This window comes from Lytechinus variegatus, chromosome 4, assembly GCF_018143015.1.
Source record: "Lytechinus variegatus isolate NC3 chromosome 4, Lvar_3.0, whole genome shotgun sequence".
Lineage (NCBI taxonomy): Eukaryota > Metazoa > Echinodermata > Echinoidea > Temnopleuroida > Toxopneustidae > Lytechinus > Lytechinus variegatus.
The window spans coordinates 6,529,273-6,547,520 of record NC_054743.1 but is presented as its reverse complement, the minus strand read 5'-3'; the positions used below and the strand labels follow the sequence as shown (position 1 = coordinate 6,547,520).

General features: G+C 35.9%; 1 pseudogene; it reads right to left on the bottom strand.

The window, feature by feature from the left end:
* Nucleotides 1-2,021: 2,021 nt before the first annotated feature.
* On the bottom strand, nucleotides 2,022-11,742 carry LOC121413259 (annotated as a pseudogene).
* Between the last annotated feature and the right edge of the window lie 6,506 nt (nucleotides 11,743-18,248).

Here is an 18,248-nt window from a genome sequence, read left to right as displayed (position 1 = left end):
GGGGCACTGTATTTGTGAATAATGCTGTGCCCCTCCAATGCTTTGTCTCCTCCGGGTCGCAGTCCGCCACTGGGGGCACCAGTCACAATTCTTAAGGTTGGCGAATTTTCAGTGTGATGGAGTTTTCTTTATCAGTTTATTGGAAGAATATTACTGATAAACATACTCATTTGAAAGAATAGAAAACACATGTTTAATTCATACGTAATATTTCCACTCTTCTTCAAAAATCTCATTAAAATTTGTTATTCAGATAAGCTTTCCAGTATACGTATCCGTCATCCAACTCGTCATTCTGATGCCTTTGTTTTTTATTCAGGGCCCCGTCCACGGAAGATTGTTCTATTTTGGGGGTGCTGAGCATTGTCACAGCATCACCAGTAACAATAGATTATCTTCTGTTGCCAGGTCCATGGTTTTACAGAGCAAAAACTGTGGTGTTAACCGGTGTACATAGAGGACCACACCAGTTATTTTACACCGGTGTTAAATTGGCGGTGTTAGTTTTACACCTGTAGGTGTTATTACAGCACCTATGGTTGTTACATTTACACTCTTTGGTGTTATGTTCAATCTCTAGGGTGTTATTTTAACACCTCAGGGTGTGGTCCTCTATTAACACCAATTGGTGTCAGTTTTAACACCACAGTTTTACAGTGTATCATTCAAAAGATTACTATTGATGAAAGCTCTTGCATTCAGTAGAACAAAGTCACACATATTCAAATAGGTTCACAAAATCAGATATATAATTACTGTTTTGCATCTTGGTCCTCGTGTATAAAAACATAGTAAAATGGTAATTACAATAATAAGGTATAATTCATATAAAACAGGGTAAGACGTAAAGAGATGGAAACATTTTTGAAGGCCTTTCAGTTAGTAAAACGGTAGAAGAGTTAAACAGGCCTAAAGTTAAAAAAGAATATATAGTATAACCTTACAGCAAACATATAAACAATAACAAAACAAGTAGGGTTTGACAATTGTAAATAATCATAGATGAAATATAATGTAAATTCCAGAAAATATTGCAATACGTTTAAGGATTGGATGATTTTGACATATTACACTTAGATATTTTGTATAGAAACCTAAATACATCTAAGGACTGAGTATTTTGGAAATTTGTGGGTAATTTGTTCCATACTTTGGCACCGGCATATTTAAAAGATTGACAAAAGAGTTGAATATGTGGTTTTGGTGGTACAAATATTTAATCCATACCAAACATGTCGAAGTACATTTATATTTCATTTTATAATCGGGATGGAGCAAGACCGTGAACACATTGTGACACATATAGGGTTGAGGGTTTACCAGCAATGTTCAATAAGTCGAGACCTAAATTGTTACCATAGTCATAACTAGCGGTTACATGATAAGCTGCTCTTATTTGGAGTCTCAATAAGGGTACTGTCTGTATGTTGGGGCAGTTGCCCTAGACTGTGACATTGTAATCAAGACAGGGGTAAAAAATTTTGCTAATTTCCGAAGGTAGTAAATCTTGTAAGCAGTTGAGTTGCATAAATGCCTTCAGTAATTATTCCATTTTAAATGTTCGTGGATAATGACATACCTGATTGAATGAACAGTGCTTTACGAGTCCATAATCAATATTCTGTTGACTTTGTATAGATTAACACTGTCTTCGTTTTACTAACATCTATCTTACAATTTCTCCTATACGAAGATCTAGCGTGTTTCAATATTTTGTAAATTTAGAGTTACATTCTTTATATTATCACAGTAACATAGATGAGTACAGCATCAGCATATATACACTCTAAATTCCAAGGATTTAAAATGAATTCAGATCAACAGTGAATAGCGACCAGCCGAATATAAGACTTAGATTTAAACCTTGTTGATTTATATGTAAACCTAAAAGATTTGGATTTAAATTTTTTGAGATTAAAAAGTTAATCCTTTAGATTTGAAATAAATTCAAAATTCCGCTGGCCACTATTCACAGTCGATCACGATTTATTTTAAATCCTTGGAATTTGTAGTGAGTAGAACATACATGATTATTTAGACCTTCTGATATATCGATTATATATAATAAAAATAGTACCTTTTACCTTTTGAATAAACAAGTTGTTTTCTTTCAGGAATATAGTTAGAAAACCATTTTAGTTCTTTGTCATAAATACCATATTTTTCTGAACAAAAGTTAATCATATCACAAAAATTACATGAAGTAGATATACAAGTTATTTTGAGATGACAAGTATCTCATCATGAGCTACCGATAGGATACGCCCATTTTCATCCTCGGTTGAAATAGAACGCCAGAAGTCAATCAATTCATCCATCACCTCAGAGGGCGCTGTCTGTCGAAAATAAGCTGTCTGTGTGAAGAAGTCAATGAGTTTGTTACCAAATTCAGACCGAACGTCAAACACTTCAGAGATGTCCCACTGCATGTTAACATCTAATGCGATGACATTCAAGCCTCTACTTTCAGCTAATTCTTTAACATGCGTCGAAGTTAGCGGTATGTATGACGGAATAGCTTCTCTTAAAAATGCAAATTTGCTGAATGATTTGGAAATAAGGTCCCCTATAAAGGTATGACACACATTAAAAAAAAAGAATATTAACAAAGAACCAATGGGAGGTAAAAAAAAAAGGCGTAATAGAGTCATTTTTGGAGGACGTTTATTGTAAGCGTCCTAACTCCTGCTTGAGGCAATCCCGATGGAAAGCGAGGCAAAATTGGACAAAATTCAGACACATGGATTTTGCACAATTATAAAACAACATTTAAATCAATTTTTATAATACAATGATACCATGAAATCGAAAGAGACCAACTAAAAAGCAGAGCTTGTAAAAATAAGATGAAGACCACGTTTTTATAAGTACATATTATGAATTGAAAAAAAAAATAAAATGAAAAAAATATAAATTATAAGATAAAAATAAATAATAATAAAAATAAATGATTCAGTACACACTGTATACAGAGAGTATACAAAGAGAAATTAAAAACACGTTTACATTACTTTGGAAAAAGCAATAATCTAATATGAATTTAGAAGATATTTTTAAGATTTCCTTTGAAATTTTGTATTGAATTACATTGTATAATATCCTTTGAAAAAGAATTCCACAATTTTGGACCAGTAAAAACAAATGTCTTTTGTGCAAACGATGTGCTATTCAGAGGTAAATGAAAGGAACTCGCCTGGCGAGTGAAGTGCTTATGAATTGTATTATTTTTTACAAACATCATTAAAAGGTAATGGTAGTTATTTATTGATAAACTTTAAATATTATTGAAAGTGGTTTAAGTGCAACATTTAGAAAAGGTTTTCACACCTCCAAACTTTATATAAATTGTTGATTTAACTTTTACAACAGCTTTGGCAACTCTTTTCAGAATGGATTAAGCCCAATACAATGATATAAATTATAATGTACTAAAAATTAGACGGGATGGTGTGCCCCAGAATAATTTTCGGTACCGCTAGCAACCCCACTTCCCTTGCCCATTGGCGGCGGAAGCCCAAAATTTTAGGAGGGGACCACCAAAAAAATTTTGACAAGCAAAAAAAAAAAAAAAAAAAGGCTCTCAACCCAAACATTTTAGGGGGACGTAGGAAAATAAATTGACAAGCAAAAAAAAAAAAAAAAGTCATCAACAACAAATTTAGGGGGGACCGTCCCCCCCTCCTCAAATTTAGGGGGGACACGTCCCCCCCGCTTCCGCCGCCTATGCCCTTGCCCCCCCCCCCCCCCTCCGAAGGAAGGGAAAAGCATAAAGTTGTTATATACCTTTCGTACAAACTATAATGATGAGTCCACTGTCTTTCATCATTGATGTCAACTGAGAGACGGTCGTCTGAAGATCATCGGTATAATACAGTGAGTGTATGGAGGTGATGAGATGGTACTTATTGCGTCTCGCCAAGGTGCTGGTCGTCATGAACTCAGACAGGGAGCCATTAACAGACTAAATGGTAATGGGAGGTTTGTTATCGACATTCAGTGAAGCCACTCTATCTATGAAGGTCCGTACCATACTCCCTTTCGGATCCACTGAAACACTGCTTATGGATGTATAGAATGTTTGAAGACTCTTCAAAATGTGAAATTCATGAGGACCTGTGTGACAAACAAAATCATACATTATCATTATTATACACTGTATATTCAGTTAGCAGTTGTGCTCAAAATGTTGTGAACCCAACAACAAAATGCACTTTTTCATCCTGATACTTGAATGTAGAGACTATAATGTTTGGTGAGCCCAGAGAAACAAAGCTTATTTAATGCAATATTTTACCACCTTCTAAGTTGCATATCTAAAACATTGCAGAACTTGAACACTTATATATATATATATATGTCATCAATTTTTCCAAAGGGTAGATAGCTCTGGGAACCTTGATTTAAGCTACGTCTACCATTGTTCTCTTCATCCATTTCTTTACAATATTTAAATAAAAGAGTTGCCAAAGCTGTTGTACATGTATAGCTTCACACACACACACACACACACACACACACATATATATCCGACCTGGATGTGTCCCTTAGATTGTCCAAATCTGATCACCCTGATTCTGACTCTCTTTTGTGAATTGTGACAATGAGGAGAAAATTAAGATATTATATATTTCAAAATACACAAGAAATATTGAGTGAGTGATGTCATCAGTTCCCTCATTTGCATATCGAGCGGGTTGTGCATAACTGTTTTGTGAATTTAATCAAATTTCAAAATGTCATGACTTTCTTATTTCACATCCGATTTTGATGAAATTTTCAGTGTTATCCATGTTGCACTTTTCTTTTTCTATTCAAATCAACTTTTTTGTGGGGTGGACTTGTCCTTTAACAACTGTTTTACAAAGGTTGACTGATAAAGGCAAACATCAAACATATAAAGTATGCAGACCAGGGGGTGGAGCGAAGTTGAAAGTGGGGGGCAGATTTTCTTTGGAAAAGGGCACTATAAAAAACAAAAGAAAAAAAAAGACTTCTACAGTGGCACAGGCGCGTAGCCAGGGGGGGGCGGTGGGGGCGGTCGCCCCCCCAAAAAAACGTCCCCAAAAAGAAAAAAAAGAAGGGAAAAAAGAGAGGAGAAAAGAAAAAGGGAAGGGAGGAAAGGGGAGAAAGGTAGCTTTGTGTTTTTTTTCTTTTTATTCTTTTTTTTTCTTAAAAGAGAAACTCCATCATGCACTCTTGCTCTAAATTTATATATGAATTTTTCTTCCGCGCTGCGCGCGGTTAAATGACAATATTGCAATTCTCCATTGTTTCCCCACCCTTTCTCTAACCCTGTTTTTCCACCTCAGGTATATGTGTTTCTTACCGGTTAAAGTTCAAATGTATCCATTAGGGCATGGAATTAGAGTAAGGCTACGCCAAAGTATATGAAGTTATCTTTTTTTTTAAATTGATCGCGCAACTTCTGGTCGGGTCGGCTCCGGGCGGGTAAAATTTTATATCAATTTCCACCTCCATAAAGTCAACTTCTCCTGCTTTTCAGCTCATTACCAAACAACCATAATTCTGGGGCAAACAGGTTCCTAAAATTCGCGTCGTATTAAATAAAGAAGTACAATATAATTTTTTTATCAAATTCTATTAAACTTCATGTCATTTCCCTTCACATTCATCTCCTGCCCTGTTTTGCGCCCTCAGTTTGAAATGTTGAATGACACTTAAGTTTCTTTATTATTCAAAATGAAGCACTTCAGGATAAGTCAAAGAAATTAGGAATCCTCTTTAAATCATAGAAGTTTCAACTTTCTGCGCACTATTTCCTCATAAAGAAGTTCAATAATCTTAGAAAATCATTTTAATTAGAGCCGATGGTGGTATTAGACGTATCTGCATTATTTTGATGAAACGTCCGCCCTTTGAAATTTCACAGTTTCATTGCTCTGCGCGGGGCTGAATATCTTTCTCCCGGCATATATACACTTCTTCTCCTCTGTTTTGCGAGTTAAAGATATGCACTGTCGCTAAATTGTTTGTAATCAAATCTGATCTTTCCAAGGGAAGTATTCAATATATCTTTGAGAAGACTCTTTAGTCGGGACCCTTTTTATGGCAAAAAAAAATGATAAAACGCTTTAGCTTCCGCGCTTCGCGCTAGGGTATTATTATTTTAATTTCCTCCAATGTATTCCTTTTTTGTGTGTTCACAATCACTTTTTGACAACAAATTAAGGTTCATGAAAACAATGTTCAAAATCACAATGAGTCAACTGAATTGGAGCTGAAATAGGCACTAGAGACAAGAGAGACGGCTCCTTTTCATTTTAATTTATGAAACACCAAAAGCTTCGCGCTTCGCGCGGGAGGGGGAAACTCCCCCTCCCTGCACCCACCCCCTAGGGAGCGCGCTTCGCGCGCTCTTTAAGTGTTGGCACGCTTCGCGTGCATTTATACCGCCCCCTCCAAAATGAAATCCTGGCTACGCGGTTGCAGTGGCATGATAAGTTAACACATTTTGAGGGGTCTAAATTTGTCGTATTGCATAAAATTTATATGAAGATGCGAGCGAGCTAGCAAAACTTTTGACATTTTATAACGAAAATCCAACTTTGCGATAGATTTTGACATAATTTATTCTGAAAATAATATTCCATTTCATCCTTCTCTCTTTCCTCTTTTTCTTGGTCTTCACCCATCTGTACGTCACTGCTTATCTACCCCACTCACATGACTCAAGAAACTTAAGGCACGTAGGATTATTCTTACAACTTTGTTTTCTCCTTCAGTACATGTACACAGCAAAAACTGTGGTGATAACCGGTGTACATAGAGGACCACATCAGTTATTTTACACCAGTATTTAATTGGTGGTGTTAGTTTTACACCTATAGGTGTTATTACAACACCTATGGTTGTTACATTTACACTCTTTGGTGTTATGTTAGGGTTAGGGTGTTATTTTAACACATCAGGGTGTGGTCCTCTATTAACACCAATTGGTGTCAGTTTTAACACCACAGTTTTTACAGTGTACAATATACACTGTAAAAACTGTGGTGTTAAAACTGATATACTAGAAAAAATGAGAATATTGCTTTCTCGTTTCAAAGGGGCACTCATTAACACACAACCAGGTCGTTCTCAGGTGAAAGGGCACAGAAAACGTTCACGTGGGGCACTTTTCTTGGGTACAAAAAGGCACTGATTCGTCGAGAAAGGGCACCTATAAGAAAGCAAGGGGCACTTGCTCACACATTATAACGGGTCCTTCTCAGGTGAATGTGGCACAGAACACGTTCGTAAGGAGGGGGGGGGGGGGGGGTGGGGTTTGTGGTAAAATTGGTACTCATATGAGAAATGGCACTTGTTAACACATAAAACAGGTCATTATCAGGTGAAAGGGGCAAAGAACATGTTCGAGAGGGGTCATTTTGTTTTGTAAAAATGGCACTTATACGAGATAGGGCACATAACACTTAAAACGGATCCTCCTCAGGTAAAAGGGGCACATTATACATTCATGTTGGGGTATTTTTCATGCACAAAAAGGACACTTTTCTTGCGTAAAAAAGGGCACCTTTTCAACGCTCCGAAATGTGTGTATATGTGTGTGTGTGTGGGGGGGGGGCACTGTGCACCCCTGCCCCCTAGATCGCCGCCCCTAATGCAGACAATAATTTATACAGGCAGCTTTGTACATTTAGAGTGTGTGAAAAGGTAATGCGCTACCATGCACCGGTGCACCAGCATGTCATCAGGTCATTGATGGAAAACAGGCTTTTGCTTATCTATTGTACCTGATTGAATATACTTTCATACATAATAAAAAAATAAACAATGAACAAGATCAAACAAGTTCAGCTAGTGGAAAGTTACTATGTAAGTCACAATATACAATCATACAAGCAATGGATGCAGGGGCCGAGGGGCCAGGGCCCCCTCTATTGGCGGAGCAAAAAAATGGAAAAAGGGGGAAAGAAAGAAAAAGAGGGGGAAAGAAAGGAGGAAAAAAGAAGGGTGCGCGGGAGACGAGTGAATAAAATAGGGTCAGGGGAAGACTTGGAAAATATTTTGTTGAAATATTTCATGTCACTATAATAAATTTTCGCTCGCGCTTCGCGCTCGCATTGCCTAGCTATTCCATGAGATACATATCTTGCTCAATAGGCTGATATGTAGCTTAAAATATCAAGTTTTGAAGTCAATATACAAAACACATTTCAGCTCGGACATTGATCTTTCAAATTGTTTGGTTATATCCTTATACCCTTTATCATTACAAAAATTGCACACAACGTCATTTTTTAGGTCGGAATGTCAAATAATTTTCAGCTCGTGCTTCGCCCTGGCATTATTTATTTGTTGAAATATGTATCATCTTAATGGCTAACTGCAAAATGTCCTTAACAGGTCCCTTTCCGACAAGGCCAGATCGCACATTAAAAATTTCTGCTCGCGCTTCGTGCTCGCAGTAATTATTTATTTATATACTCAGGTTCACAAACATTGCCCAGAATGATAAATTTCTATGACAAAATGCACAAAATTTTACATCTTTGAGCTCGCACTCACACTATTTAAATAAGGCTTATGAGATCATTACACATTTATGTTGTTTATAAGAATAAAGCTAAGAAATTACTGTTAGGACATTGGCGTTTTGCCCCCCCCAAAAAAAAAAAAATCACGACCCCCAAAAAAGGAGAAAAGGAAGGGGATAAGGGTGAAATATGATATTATTTTTCAATTATTTTGTGATATCTATCACGAACTTAGATTTTTGTAATAAAAATGTCAAAATTTTGATCGCTCGCTCGCAACTTTACGCTATACGCCATATTGAGCCCCCTCACAATTGTTGGCTCATTACGCCACTGAGACAACCCCTTCAAAAAAAAATCAACTTTGTGCGGCCGATCGGGAAAATATGGGTTAAAAAATGTCGCCCCCCCCCTACTGGCGGAAGCTGGTTCCGCCCCTGCTAAGGGCGATCATGCAGGCTAGCCAGTTTCTATTTTTTTTTTCTTTTTTTTTTTTGGGGGGGGGGCTTGTCAGATCTATAGTCAAATCCAGTCAAAATAGAATGTATATAGAATATTTATGTCATGATGTAGATGTGCCCGCGGGCTCTGATCTGGTGTAGGGTATTTAGCTCCTATAATGTATGGGTGGGTTCAGTCCAAGTTGAGGAATTGTCTTGGTATACAGCTAAAAGGTCCACTATCAAGCTGGTGTATTCCCATTCATAGCTCTTTTTTATGAAGATCAGTTTCTCTGGAAGAATTCCATGACTCAGAGACTAACATATTATCCGAAGAGAAACATTTTCGACTTTCAAGCCAAGGACTAAAAATCATTAAAGAAAACTACATTTCTTTCTTGCTTGTTTAATTGAGCCATGGTTGGAGCTCTTTGACTGATTAGAACTATGGACTTGCAAAGCTGTGACTGAATTTGAAAAAAAAATGCAGGTTTATTCGAATGATTGTTTTACAAGAAATCTGAATATTAGTATTTGGCAGTTTTTGGCAGTTTTGCTATGAATAAGAACACGGGTCTACAGCCTTAACAATACAACGGTGTATATATTTTAATACATGTAAAAGAATAAAATATCTAACTATGGGTTAAAACGAGGATCAGCATGGTCACTGCAGATTTTGTGCATTATTGGTGTCAATTCAACACATACAATGAAAAATGTACATAAGTAAATGCTCACGTTTGCCAAATAAAAGGGCACAAAATAAATATATGGTTGTTGTCAAGATTTTGTGAAGTTTTCCAAGAACATGCATAAACACTTTTTTGTATATGTATTACTAAACTGTTCTCAGTGTACTAGCTTGATAAAGCACATATAATAATAATAATATTCCGCCTTTATATAGCGCTTAATACATCGGAACGACGTCTCTTGATTCAAACTCCTCCAGATTAAATTATATGTATGAAATTCAGGCCTATAATTTCAGGGTTTTTTTTTTAATTCAAATATTTTGTTTTGTTCTGAACTGCCATTGCTATGGTTGGATGTGAACAATTTTTTTTGTTTTGGAGAGCAATATACAAGGCACATAATTCAGGGTGTACAGTTATTGTGATTGTTTTTCAATTAAACAATAATGTATTTTTTAAAGTGTGATACATAAGAAGAAGCACAAACATACTTAGTTTGATTACTTTTCAAACGGAGGATAAAATCTACAGCAAAGCGTCTCACAAAAGGAGTATTTTTCTTTCAATCTGACATAGCTTATAACTGATACTGATTGTTACTTATAATTTTCAATATTATTGTTAAAAGGTTATCTTTGTTTTCAGCTTGCAAATTGCGATAAAATATTCATGATCATCTACCTTTTGAAATCATAAAAATGAGAACTACCAACAACCGTTTGCTCACTCTTTTCTTGAAAACTGCTCTCTGAAAACACTTTTGGAATATGACATAAACATAAGAAATTCGTATTACTATCAACAACAACAAAAAATCGGAAAGTCCCATTATAACAGTGGAGTAGGGGTCTAAGCAGTAGCGTACCTAGGATTTTCCACGGGGGGGGGGGGCAAAATCGTCCGCCAATAAATTTGACAAGCAAAAAAAAGTCTTGAACCAAAAATAAAGGATTTCGTACCAGAAAAAAAGGTCTTCAACTTCAAAGGAGGGGCCACTGCCACTGACTCGTCAGGGATCAGTTGTGACTCGTCGGGGGGGGGGGGGGGTCTGCCCCTACCCCCCCCCTTTAAAGGTACGCAAATGGGTCTAAGTGTTAACCGCTTATATACTATGTTTACATCTTTCGTTTTACAAGACATACCTAATTATATTGACTTGATTTCAATTGTTCTGAGTAGATATGAAGGATATATTCATGTTTTGATGATATAAAATCCTTCACTTTTGGAAAAAAATGGCACAGACAAAAGAAATTTCAATCATTTGTGCATATTTCCAATAAAGTGATTTAAATCAATGATTATTTTTTTAAAAGTCAGAGTGATTTCAATCAAAGGGATGTAAATCCCTTTGTTGGTTAAAATAAAATCATATGTTTGCAGCACATCATTTCATTCAAAGTCACTTCTTTTAGTGTAAGGCTTTCAATTGTAATATTTAAACTATATATATTTTTTTTTATAAATGATCATGTTGCACCTTTGCGAAATATTCTCAGAAGGCATATAGGGTTGACAGAGTAAGGACCGGGAAAAAGGATTGTAATTTGTATTAGAGTTTTTGTTTCAGAATAATGAGAATACAAAGATTAGGGTTTATTAAGTTTTGGAGGTTAGGTTTTTATGCTTGGCTTAAAGTGCAGATTTGTCCACCGGATCAACTCTCGCACGAGCAAAATTTTATGTCAAAGAACCCTTTATGTATCAATCTTTTCAATGAAAGAGTTTTCTTTGAAACAGTAAAGATTCTATAAAAAAAAAATAATTAAAAACAAACAACATCCTGCATACCTTCTCCTACTCCTACACTAAGGAGACTGAACTCTTCATCACGGTCAAAGGCATCAGTCAGAATCTTCATCACTTTGGTGTCGAAGTATTGACTCACTTTGTCAAGAAGGAACTCCTTCTGGTCGATCTTATAGAATGCATTGTAAAAAGTATCTTGGAATCGCTCGTGATTGTCTGCCAGAGGAATTATATCGGTTACAGACATTTTCAAGTTGTACTTCTACAAAGTAGCACATACCCTAGACTTAAACAACCGACAGAATGAAATGGAATGTCAATGATATGATCACTTTTATGGACCAAACGCGACCTGATGACTAGCCAACCATGGATTAACAATATCATGCCAGATTTTTAACTGCATGCCCAATTAAATCATTTTGGCATGGTGATCACAGATGGCGTATCCAGACAGGGCGTGAGGAGTTAGGTTGGATTAAGTGATTGTTTAAAACAATAAAAGCATAATAACTGAATCAATAATATAGTGAACAGGTATCAATTTGAAATTCTGAAACTTATAAGAGATAACGGGGAACCCCCAAAGCTACAGGGAGCTTGAAAGGGGTTATCCCAGTTGCAGAATACGACTGCGAAATACATACACAGTAAAAACGCTGTTTAAAATTCTTATGCAACACTGTTTACTATATGAACCTTACAGTAATTGTTTAAACAGTTTAAGCAAGTGTTCAAAATCTAAACAACAAAGTTTAATTTTCAATGTCTAATCTTCAAAATATTAGACATGATTGTTTAAACTGTTAAACAACTATTGTAAGGTTCATATAGTAAACAGCGTTGTATAAAATCTTAAACAGCGTTTTTACTGTGTACATCAATACATATACATAAAATCAGTGGCGTACCGTGGGTCACGGCATTGGGGGGGGCACCGGCCAAAATTTTGAGTCACTTAGTGAGCGCGCGAAGCGCGCTCAATTGTCAGGTATACTGACCTAATAGAGACATTTTACGGAAGCACTTGTAGTCATTGTAATCATGAATAAAAATACGCATCTCAGTAATCAAATAATGCGAGCGCGAAGCGCGAGCTGAAAATTTTTGATATTCAGACCTAAAAAGGGAATCGATTTTGTAATCATAATAGGTACCTGTCTCTCTAAACAATGCGAGCGCGAAGCGCGAGCCGAAATTTTTGTTTATATTGACCCCAAACAGGATTTTAGGAATCCCTTAATAGTATACATATATCACCACAGTCATCTAATGCGAGTGCAAAGCACTTGCTGATTTTGTTAGAATTACATCTGAACACATGAAGCACTTTGTGTAGTCATTGTAATCATGATTACCATACGCATCTCATTAATCAAATATTGTGAGCGCGAAGCGCGAGCTGAAAATTTAGATAATTCAGACATGAGGCGGGGCATTCTAAGGCTTGCTTGTAGGAATTCACTAAGACCATACGTATTTCAATAATCAAATGATGCGAGCGGGAAGCGCGAGCTGAAAATTTTTGATATTCAGATCAGAAAAAGGGACAATTTAAGGACTGATTTTAGGAATACACGGAGAACAGACTTATCTCACCAATCCACTGATACGAACGTAATAACGGACAGGAAATGTTTTATATTAAGATCTTAACATGGGACAATCATTTTAAGTAATCATTAAAAAAGATGCATATGTCACTACATAAAATAATAATATATTTGGTTTATATTGACTTGAAACGGGATTTTTTCGTACAACAGGTTTATAATGTATATCTCTCTAAACAGACAATGCGAGCACCAGGAACAATGACAACATAGGCCCTGAGCAAATTATGTTTCTTAAAGTTATAATAATAATAATAATAATAATAATAATAATGTTTTATTTACCCAGGGTAGCCACTTCAGTTAGGAAACTGCTCTACCAGCGGGCCCTGCATAACATAACATGTTATTATTACCCTTCTCCAATCTAAATGCTGAGCGCCTAGCAACAAGGCAGAAGGTCCCATTTTTATGATAAAAATGTTTCCATAACATGATTATAATGTAATATACCATTATAATGAATAATAATTTCTTCTTTCCCACTACGTTCCTCTTCCTTTCTCCCTCTTTTTCTCCTTTTCCCTTTTTTTCTTGTCAGCCGATTGGGGGGGGGGGCACGTGCCCCCCATGCACCCCCGTAGTTACGCCACTGCATAAAAGTAACATACAAAGAAAGCACAAATTAACTTGTAATGTAACTTGCCCAAGAGAAATCCGAAACACCTCCCCCCCCCCCTCCATTAGCCTACACAACCAAGTTGCCTTTCTTCCGACTAATATTTGGCTAAAATTTTATTTTTGTTATAAATTCCCTTTTGAATGCCGATATGAATGAGATGCACGCCCCCTCCATTTTTAGTAATAATAAAGATAATCATGGAGGTAGCTAGGGGGAGGGGTATGGGGTGACACCACATTCATAGCAGTCGGCAAATTCATACGCCAGTTGGCAAAATAGAGGACAGGGGAGAAAAAGAAAAAGAGAGAGAAAAGGAAAGAAAGAAGAAAGGAAGAAAGAAAGAAAGAAAGAAAGAGAAAGAAAGAAAGAGAAAGAAAAAATGAGAGCCCGATATAGGTACCTTCGAAGAAGGTTACAGAATATAGACTACACCAGTTGCCAATTCCAAGTCCATGTGGGCACGCTATACCAGTTGGCAAATGCAAAGGACAAAAAAGATGGAGCTATAAAATACAATGAAAGCCAAAAAAAGCTTATGTCTGAGTTTTCAAATTATACAATTATTGACAATTTGACCTACACCCTAGTTTTGCAAAATGAGGAGAGGCAAGCATAACTACCCCACGAGACACTCTGACGAACTTCACATCCCACTTTACAGAACTTTACTGGCCAAAAATACATTCTTATTCAACGGTCCTAAATTCTGGAACTCACTCGCTAATAATGTTAAAGACAGTGTCTCCTTGAATTCATTCAAACGTAAACTCAAACGTATCCTGCTTAATTCCTATAATTCTTCTCAACGGAACTAACACTTCATTATCTTGATTATAATCCTTACATTTTTCACTTTTATTTTATCTTTTTTCATCTATATTGTCCAGTCCTTTGTTATTTCACCAGATCAAGCTGGTTCATGGTCAGCCCTTTCCCATTCTTAGTTTTACTCCTTTTTAAAAACTAGTTGTCTTGTACTGTCCTGTCTCTTGTTTTGTCTTGTCTTCTACGTCTTGTCATCCCCTCTCTCTGTTTTTTCCTGTCTTGCGCAACATATCCTTTACAACGAAGACCTCTTTGTGTGAAAAGCTTTGCATTTGTTCAGTTTTTATGTTTCCGTCAATATGATTTCTTTTTCTCTTTTTCTTTCCTGTAATACATGCATGTACGCATATAGTAAGTCGACTATAATTTCTTCTTTTCCAAGGGGGATCCACAATTTTACAAGCTTTGCTTTTTAGTGGATCCCCCTCATTTCCATTTCCATATCCATTTATGCTCTATATTATACTGTGTTTTTTTTTACGAAGTAAGAATGCCCTTCTGTAAAATTGTATTTGATTTATATTGTTTTATATTACTTTGTATTATGTTTTGAATGGAAATGAAATAAAAGAATTGAATTGAATTGAAAGCCTAGGTAAAGAATATTGGTTGGGGCGAATTTCCAAAGTTGATGTTAAATAATTAAAGCCTTATACATTTGGCAAATTATGGAGTAGGCCTGTTCAAGTTGCATATGCCATATGCTCTACCAATCGATAAAGTGCTTTTGCCAGTCGGCAAAATTCAGACTTGAAAAGAACAGAACACTGGTAACTCATGTTCAGCCATGTAATCGACAGTTGGCAAATTCATGATAACAAGTCATCAACAAGTTTGCAGTTGGCCAAAAAACACAAAAATGTCCATGTTACTAGTATATAGGCATATACATTTTTTTAAACTAAATTATTTCCGTAGATTATATGGAGTCAAAATGCGCTTGGGGTGGGGATGGGTGGGAGTGGGGTTAGGTTGGGGTTGCAGTCAATTAAGTCATTGGTGGAATCAATTCCAGGCTTCCAACATGCAGTTTGAAAGCATTCTAATCCCTTATATCAAAATAAATCCACTTTACAAAATCAATTTTAGTATTTTAAAATCATGTCTAAATATACTTAATATAATGTTTGCCCATAATAAGTCTTTAGGAAATTACACCGTGCTTTCCCAATCATCAAAAGAGTCTGGAATTATATTTAGCTAGCCTACATGCTGCTAATATCTGCCCTGATTCATGTTAATATTTACTGTTAATATTGTTTGATTGTGATCCTTAAAGTTGAAACAGGTTTGCAGGGGCGGCGGAACCGGTGGGGGCACTTGCCAGGCCGACAAATTCCTCGTAGGAAGTAAGTGCACTTTTTCAAAAAGAGTATCTTTTTTTAAATTAAATGTGCCCTTTTCTCCAAAATGAAATATCCTTTTTGAAATAAAACATATTATTTAGGTTACAAAATCACAAAAAAAATTTGGCTCGCGCTTTGCGCTTGCATCAATTGTGTTTAGTAAGGTACTCATTCTGTCCTTGGTTACATGGTGCAGTATTCGGGTGAGAATATCACAATTTTTGACTCACGTTTTGCGCTCGCATCAATTATTGTTTAATAAGGTACTCATTTTGTTCTTGGTTACAAAAAGTGCTTATAATATCAAGTTTTCAACTTCGAATATAACAAATTTTCAGCTCCGCATGACTGGGTTTCGATCCCAGGCCGCGGCACCTAAGCCCTTGAGCAAGGCTTTTAATGGATAGTGCTCTTTTATCCTGCATTCAAGTATATGTAAATGGAAAGGCTGTGTGCTCTCTTGTTAACTAGGTGTGCACTTTTTTGTTTTAGTATGTATAATTTTCTTCCAGAGAGGATCTATATCATATGCAAGACAGCTAATGCCGTAGCAAAGGGAGTGGAGGGTATACGACCCCTTACCTACACTATTCCGAATATCGACGTCGGTATAACTTCGCTCCCGTTCGATAAAATTTGGAAAATCGACAAAAGAAAAAACTGACAGAAAGAATTAGGGAAAACGAGGAAAGGAGATAAAAAGAATGGAATAGAAGAAGGAATAAAGTAAGGAAGAAAGGGAAAAAAGGAGAGCTCAAATTAAATGAAGAAGGAGATAGAGAGAGAGGGGGGGGGGGAGTAGCGAGGCGAGGTTTGGATCCCCGTCCCATTCTTGTTTCAACGTCTGATCTATTCAATAATTGAATTATTGACTCAAAATATCAGAAGCCACTGACCCCCTCACTGATTGATCAGTAAATGTTTCTTAATGTTGGACATTTACTCAATGAAATATTCCTGATTGTTTCATCTAGAAAATTGTAGCAAATAATGTGTACATATATATCTTACCTCTATAATATGAACTTTAAAAAAATAACACCATATTTAGGTTTTCTACATCAGTAGAGCCTATAGGATGGTCTCACTGAATGAGTCTAGAAAAGCTTTGAGATTGAGATAGAATGTTACAAAATTATCATGGTGTAAAAACAACTTTATTTTGTTTTAGATTTATTATCTGAAATATAATATTTTATAATCAAATCAAATGATAATTGAATGGTAAAATAAGTCATTATCTTTATATTTGAGGACATGAGGTTAGATATGCGCGCGAGCTATCATAAAATGTATATATATATATATGTATAAAGCTTTTATTCATTTTTTTAATCTGAGTCTTCCGAGACAAGGTTATACCGGATAATTTGGGGCAAATGATTCAAATGAGCGAATACTTGATATGAATATACCCTTTGGAGACAATTATTTCTTAGATGAATACTTTGGAGAAAAAACGAAATAATAAAAAAAAAACAATAAGTATGATCCCCTAAGCGAGGTAAATAGTGATGTTCATTGAAAAACAGTAAGTTCAGCTCGTATCACTTGTTTATTGCCAGGGTAATTATATTGTTGTTTTTCTTTTCTTTTCCGCCCCCTTCAGTTGTAGAGCGCTTATTTATTAAATATCTATTATTTAGTTATCGGTATATGCACATATATTGACCCGCAGCAAAGTTGAGTGGGTCAATTTACAATATCAATAAAAAAAAACATTCCAAGTACAGTAAATATAATATTTGGCTTAATGGTTGAATGGTATCAATAATTAATCAATTTGCCTGGAGATCTATTTCATGAATACAAAATATGGACATGATGGATAAGAGAAAGAAAAGTGAGGGAGCAGGGGATAGACGTATTGCAGAATGAGAAACTTGAGACAGATGGGAATAGAGGGAGGTCAGAGAGACTAAAGAGGAGACATAAACCAAGAACATTATACGAATATTTTTTTTAAAAATAAATATAAACTTATTCTATACATTCACACATATGATATAACTAGCTACATTTCCTGGCAAATATTAAAGTATACAAAGAAATATAAAAATGAATGGAAGAAGGAGAGTGAAGGAAAGAAGAAGAAACGGGCAACATGAAGAAGGGGACAAAGAAGAAAAAGATGAAGAAGGAGAAGATGAAGAAAATGAAGATGAAGAAGAAACGGGCAACATGAAGAAGGGGACAAAGAAGAAAAAGATGAAGAAGGAGAAGATGAAGAAGAAAGGTGTTAATTGAAGAAGGAGAGAAAGAGGGGGAAGAAAAAAGGAAAGAAGGAGAGGGAAACAATTGACGAAAGAGGAGGGAACGTCTGCATGTACAAATAATTCCTAATAATTAGAGACTTCTGTTCAGTGAGCGCTATGTACGCAACTTTAATCATAAAGAATCTTTGGCTTATGAAGAAAGTGAGAGAGAAAGGTCGTCTTTCGAAGCTCGTGCAAGTAT